This window comes from Rhipicephalus sanguineus, chromosome 4 (assembly GCF_013339695.2).
Source record: "Rhipicephalus sanguineus isolate Rsan-2018 chromosome 4, BIME_Rsan_1.4, whole genome shotgun sequence".
Taxonomy (NCBI): Eukaryota; Metazoa; Arthropoda; class Arachnida; order Ixodida; family Ixodidae; genus Rhipicephalus; species Rhipicephalus sanguineus.
Genome location: NC_051179.1, coordinates 108,815,310 through 108,822,671, shown reverse-complemented (window position 1 = coordinate 108,822,671; position 7,362 = coordinate 108,815,310).

The following is a 7,362-nucleotide window of genomic DNA, read 5'->3' as shown; positions in this document are numbered from 1 at the left end:
TGCCGTCGCAAATCACTTGAAACGAGCCTTTTGCTGTAAAGGTATTGCCTGTGCCGGCAGGTCCCGTGATCTCGCTTTGACCAATGAGGCGTAAGCGCGCGTATTTCAAACCTAGCAGCGGATTTGCACTACGTGATCTCGCTAGATATCACGTGACGCGAGGCATTCGCTCTAACACCATTGCCTGAGCCAGGAAATCACGTTGTCTCGCTTTGAACAATCAGTTGTAAGCGTGCGTATTTCGAATCTAGCGGTGCATTTACGACCCCACGTGAACTCGCTAGCTAATCACTCGCTCTCTTACAGCTTCGCCGTCCGGCGCGTTTCACGGCCTGCAACTCGTTCAGAGAGGGAAAGGGGGGGGGGGGCATTGATATGTGTACTCGCTTTTTTTCCGTGGCGGCGGAATTCTCAACGTCTGAATTTTACACGTGTTGCCTCTCGACTCAGGTCGCCCTTGAATGTATGAGGACATTTTCGAATGTTCCCGAAGGTTCTACTTGCACGAGTGATGCATAAAGCTTAAATTCTCAAACTTTAACCCAATAGAATCTTGATTCTTATCTGTCATACATGAAATATGGAGAGAGTAACAGCTGCATCGAAGCAGCCTAACTAGGTGTCACTACCTTTAAAAAGACTGGAAGAGCGGGACGTCGAAAAGAAATGACATGACACATCGGAAAAACACATGTCAGATGTTACAATAATATTAATTCAAATATTCGTAAAAACAACAAATTTGATATGATGCAATATTCGGTCGGTGTCGCACTTTGAACCAAAGGAACCAACTGCCCAGCGAAATTATTAGTCGAAAAGGGTCAAACAAGTATATATGCGTTCGTTGAAAGGGCGAAAGTTAGACTTGCAGTGTTATATTCGAGCAAAACACGTGCATGTGATGCGTATACATTTTCCGCTGGCATTAAAAGTATAAAAGCCTGACTGTATCATCTATTGAAGCCATATTTCTTGTGTTTACACAAATGACAATAAGAGAACTTGAGATCTTTCGCAAAACCTTACTCTGCTTAATCGAGGGCATGGCAATAACTGCACTCGCGTGTGTAATAGGCACTCCTAGTGAGTTTCAGGTTTGATAGGCGAAATGATCAACGTCGGCCAATGCTCGGTTCCCCACAGTGGCAGACTATATGCAACCTTGAAACGGACATCAAAGGTGGTCGGGAGAACAAGGCAGCGGGCGAGTGGCGCGTGCCGGAGGATAGGGAAGGTGGAAGAGATTTTAGTCCCTGTCCCCTGGCTTGGTGGCGCCCCAACTACATCGATGACCATGTGGGGTTCTTTCTGAAACCTCCGCCAGCGGCAACAGAACCGTGAGTCCAACGACACCACCAGCTATAGCTGAACTCCCAAAATAAATGTCGCCCGGTCAAGGCTGGTGTCGCCACTCCTTTCGTTCATGTCCATGCGTCGCTTGACCCACGGCAGCGGCCAGTGTGTGGCATCAATCGGCAACTGATGACATTGCTGGGGAAATGGCTATGTCACGAACAAACCACGACACAGCCTTTTCTCTGTCCTCGTCTTCTGCGCATTTACCCTCTGTCATGTCACACGAACAAACCTAGGCTGCTACCTTAGTACAGGAACAAAAATTAAATACAATGGAAGAAAACAAACGCATTTTCTGGTCTTCCATATTCAGACAGTGGAAGTGCTGTTATTTTTTTAACAGTAGAATCTCTACCCATCGTTATGCGCCGCATGTACAATTCTGTAATGATGCTTTGCGATTTGCCCCCTTACAACGCAATGCCATCGGAGAATGGCACGTCACTGAGGTAGTCTGTAATATGTGTTATCCCCAAATGATCCCAATCGAAGGCTCTGAAAGCCTACTGTAAGCAGGCGGTGAATAGAATTAAAGAGAGCGGATCAGTGTGCCTTGTACACTTCTTATAATTTTAATGCTTCTTCTTAAGAACGATGTCATCGGTGCAGCCACTGTGGACATCTTTCAATATTTTTAAACACGGTTCGCCTACAGCCATGGTTTGCCTACGCACACACCAAAAAAAAAAAAAAGAGGAGGGAAAAGGAAAGAAACAGAGGAAGAAAGAAAAAGAAACAAAGAAGCCCGCCCTACTTCGGACTTCCTTCAGGCTTTAAACTACTGGTGCGAAACTGCCTGAATATTTTTTTTAAAGCTCATAAATCGTAAATATAAACGGCTATAAACAGGTAGGCATCCTCACCGGAACAATTGTAGCTGTGTAATTCTCAAGCAACATTACTTAACCTAACTTTCCGAGTGCATCGCGCTTACCTGCGGCACAGCTATCGTTGTGCTCCCTGCATTGATAAAGCAGGATGTCATATACTGGGCTGCAGAGCGATGCGCGCGACGAAATTAACTCAAGATGTACCTATATTTTACAGCGAAAGCTGTTACGAGATCACAACAAGGGCCGATTTTGGCGCCGTAGTTGTCCGACCCAGCCGGTGTCCGCAACCACTATCGCGCGAAATAAGAAAAAAAAAAGGTTCCAACCTGGGCCCTCTGCGTGGGAGTCCAGTATTCTGCCTCAGAGCCATGCCGGGGCTTGAAACTGCGTTGCAAAAAGACCCTATACTGGCTTCATGTCGGGAAGGAACCACATTAACATATGTAAGGTAGCGTGATGGAAGAGTAAAATAAGAACCAGACGTCACACAGTGCGAATTCTGTAACCAGGCGTCACACAATGCGAATTGCGGAACGAGTGGGTTCTTGAATGATTCCAACGCATTACAAAGGCCTCTGCCATAATTCTTCATTGTCATCAGCCTTACACAATGCCTTACAGGTGTTTAGCTTGTGAAGTTAAACTTGTGAACAAGCAGGATATTCAAAACTGCCACCTGCACACAGGCACTGAACAATACTGCAGGAATTCTGAAATGTGACATCTATGTATATTGTCACGTGGTCGTGACGTCGACGAAGACAACAGTCAGCACGTCCGAGATGAAACTGTTTATTTGGCCGAACTTGTGGCCGAGAAACTGAGAACTAGAACCACTAGAACTACAGCAGTACACGCTGTACAATGATAGCGGCGAACAGGGCGTCGTCCGTCGATCAACTCACAAGCGGTCAAGCGCGTCGGCTTTTATACAGGCACTATGGAACTTTCCAGCAACATCGCTGGTGGCGGCGTTATCTCTCGAGAAAGCTGGAACATTCGCGTGCGGCGCGCAATCTTAACAAAACGATCTACTAAAATCGTGAAGCTTCTCGAACACTGCTTCGCGGCCAGCGTCGAGCGTTGATAACCGTCCTTGCTGGTCAAACTCGAACACATCAAAATAAAAGAAGAAGCGGGCAAGGCATTGCCCCCCTATGAAAAAGCATCGTCCCGATGCTTGCAACAGAACATGGAAAGGAAAGAACAAGTGCATACACAAATAAATTACAATAACAAAGGAAAAAGTAGAGTCCCCAGGTTCGCTAACGCGCAAAAAAAGGCTTAAGGCGCACGACATGGACGACTTCAGGTCGTGCGCGGCGTCGCTGGGAGTTCGAAATACCGTCCGGGACGACCTCGTAATCCAGAGCGCCGTGACGTCGAAGCACCTTGTATGGGCCGAAGTATCGCCGAAGAAGTTTTTCACTGAGCCCACATCGGCGTATCAGCGTCCAGACCCACACACGGTCACCGCGTTGGTACTCCATGTGGCGTCGTCGAAGATAATAGTGACGGCTGTCGACCCTCTGCTGGTTCTTGATGCGCAGGCGGGCGAGCTGTCGAGCTTCTTCGGCGCGTTGCAAATAGGCGGCAACGTCGAGATCGTCTTCGTCGGTGGCGGTTGGTAGTATTGCGTCGAGCATCGTTGCCGGGCTCCTTCCGTAGACCAGCTTGTACGGCGTCATTTGCGTCGTTTCTTGCATGGCCGTGTTGTATGCGAAGGTCACATACGGAAGGATGGCATCCCACGTCTTGTCTTCGACGTCGACATACATGGCCAGCATGTCGGCGATGGTCTTGTTTAGCCGCTCGGTGAGGCCATTGGTCTGTGGGTGGTACGCTGTGGTCCGGCGGTGGCTTGTTTGGCTGTATCTCAGTATTGCCTGAGTTAGGTCAGCAGTAAACGCCGCACCTCTGTCGGTGATGAGGACCTCTGGGGCGCCATAACGCAGGAGGATGTTCTCAACGCAGAACTTCGCTACCTCGGCGGCACTGCCTCTGGGTAGGGCCCTTGTCTCGGCGTAGCGGGTGAGGTAGTCGGTAGCTACGACGATCCATTTGTTTCCGGTATTGGACGTCGGGAACGGCCCCAGTAAGTCCATCCCAATTTGCTGGAACGGCCGTCGAGGTGGCTCGATAGCCTGCAGAAGTCCGGCTGGCCTAGTCGGCGGTGTCTTGCGTCGCTGACAGTCCCGGCAGGTCTTGACGTAGCGAGTTACGTCGGCGACAAGGCGCGGCCAGTAGTACTTTTCCTGTATTCTTGCGAGCGTGCGAGAAACACCCAGGTGTCCAGACGTCGGGTCGTCATGCAGAGCCTGGAGGACCTCTGGTCGCAATGTCGAGGGCACTACGAGAAGGGATTCGGCTCGAAGCGGCGAGAAGTTCTTCTTAAGGAGAACATCGTTGCGCAAGAAAAACGACGTCAGTCCTCGCGTGAATACCTTGGGAACAACGGTGGTCCTGCCCTCAAGGTATTCCACAAGGCCCCTGAGTTCTGGGTCCGCTCGCTGTCGTTCGGCGACGTCTTCGGCACTTATGGTTCCCAAGAAGCAGTCATCCTCCATGTCGTCCTGCGGCGGTGGTTCGACGGGGGCGCGGGACAGGCAGTCAGCGTCGGAGGGTTTCCTTCCAGACTTGTAAACGACGGTTAAGTCAAATTCTTGAAGTCGTCGGCTCCACCGTGCGAGGCGACCTGAAGGGTCCTTCAAGTTAGCTAGCCAACACAAGGCGTGGTGGTCGCTCACAACTTTGAAGGGCCGGCCGTAGAGGTAGGGGCGAAACTTCGATGTAGCCCAGATGATGGCCAGACACTCCTTTTCTGTTGTGGAGTAGTTGATTTCTGCGTTTGATAGCGACCGGCTAGCATAACTGATGACCCTTTCGAATCCGTCGGTCTTTTGCACAAGAACGGCGCCGAGTCCTACGCTGCTTGCGTCGGTGTGGATTTCCGTATCGGCGTATTCGTCGAAATGCGCAAGTATAAGAGGCGTCTGCAGGCGTCGTTTAAATTCTTGAAATGCTTGAACTTGCGACGTTTCCCACCTGAATTCGACGTTGGCCTTCGTGAGTTGCGTCAGTGGCTCGGCGATCCGTGAAAATTCCTTGACGAAACGTCTGTAATAGGCGCACAAGCAGAGAAAACGGCGTGCGGCCTTCTTGTCGGTGGGCGTCGGGAAGTCAGCGATAGCAGCTGTTTTCCGCGGGTCCGGGCGAACACCATCCTTGCTGATCACGTGACCCAAGAGCAAGAGCTCCTCGTACGCGAAGCGGCACTTTTCAGGCTTCAAGGTGAGTCCGGAGGTCTTGATTGCTTGAAGTACAACTTCAAGGCGCCGAAGGTGGTCGTCGAAGTTTGAGGAAAACACAACGACGTCGTCCAAGTACACGAGGCACGTCTGCCACTTCAAGCCGGCCAGTACTGTATCCATAACCCGTTGAAAAGTCGCAGGTGCCGAGCAAAGACCAAAGGGCATGACCTTGAACTCGAACAGGCCGTCTGGTGTTATAAAAGCAGTCTTTTCTCGGTCTCTCTCGTCGACTTCTATTTGCCAGTAATCGGTCTTGAGGTCCATCGACGAAAAGTACTTTGCGTTGTGTAATCGATCCAGGGTGTCGTCTATCCGGGGAAGGGGATACACGTCCTTCTTTGTGACTTTGTTCAGGCGACGATAATCGACGCAAAAACGTAGAGTCCCATCCTTCTTCTTCACTAGCACCACCGGGGATGCCCACGGACTCTTCGACGGCTGGATGATGTCGTCGCGTAGCATTTCGTCGAACTGTTTCTTCACGGCCTCGCGTTCTCGCTTCGAAACTCTGTACGGGCTCTGACAGAGTGGTCTGGCGCTTTCCTCTGTTATGATGCGATGTTTTGCCACGGGAGTCTGCCTAATTCTTGACGACGACGAAAAGCAGTCCTTGTATTGCAAGAGCAGGGTTTTTTAGCTGTTCTTGTTTGTGCTTATGAAGGCTGGGATTGATGTCTAAAGCTGGTTGCGGCGCTTTATTCGTCGGAGTAGGCTCGGGAAAATCGGTGAGGCCGAAAGCATTGCTGGCTTCTACGATTTCTTCGATGTAGGCGATCGTCGTGCCTTTGCTCATGTGCTTGTACTCGTTGCTGAAATTCGTGAGCATAACTGTTGCTTTCCCTGCCCGCAGCTCTGCTACTCCTCTTGCGACGCAAATCTTGCGGTTAATCAAGTGGTGCTGGTCGCCTTCAACAACGCCTTCCAGGTCTGCTGATTTCTGAGTGCCGACGGAAATGATGACGCTGGAGCGAGGGGGAATGGTGACCTGGTCTTCCAGCACATTCAAGGCGTGCTTTCTTGGCGGAGTGTGCGGCGGTAGTGCCTTTGCCGTGGATAGTGTTATTGACTTAGACCTCAGGTCGATGATTGCACCATGAAAACCCAAGAAGTCCATACCAAGGATGACATCTCTCGAGCAAAGCGGCAGGATTACGAAGTTCGCGGGATAAATCCGGTTGTTAATGGTGAGTCGCTGTGCAGATTCCTTCCAGCGTTACGAGGTGACCTCCCGCTGTCCGGATTTCGGGGCCTTCCCAGGCTGTCCTAACTTTCTTCAGCTTCGTGGCAAATGGTCCACTGATGACATAATAGTCGGCTCCGGTGTCGACGAGGGCTGTGACGCTGTGGCCGTCGATAAGAACGTCGAGGTCGCTAGTTCGTCGTCTTGCGTTGCAGTTAGGTCGTGGCGTCGTGTCACGGCTACGTCGGTTTGTTCCACTGCTTCCACGTTGCGTCGTCAGGTCTACTTCGGTCCGCGAGATTTCGTCGTCAGGGGTTCGCGTCGTGTCCTGAAGCCTTCGTCGTGGCGGCGGCGTCGGCGGCGGAGGGTCTTCGGTATTTCGTCGTACAGCAACCGCACCTCCATCGGTTGCTGCGCTTAGTTTTCCGGATGCGGGCTAGGTGACCGGCCCCCTGTTGGGTCAGTGTATGGTCGGCGTTGGGGAGAGGCGTAGCGGCCTGGCGACGGCGATCGGGAAGGTCCTCGGCGGGTCCACTGCGCTCCTGCCGGATAGTCGGCGATGTCACGTGGTCGTTCACCCTGCTGTGGACGCGGCGCGTCGACGGCGAACCCACGCAGTCCCATCTGTCGATAATGGCAGCGGCGGTAGGTGTGGCCGGCTTCTCCGCAGTGGTAGCAG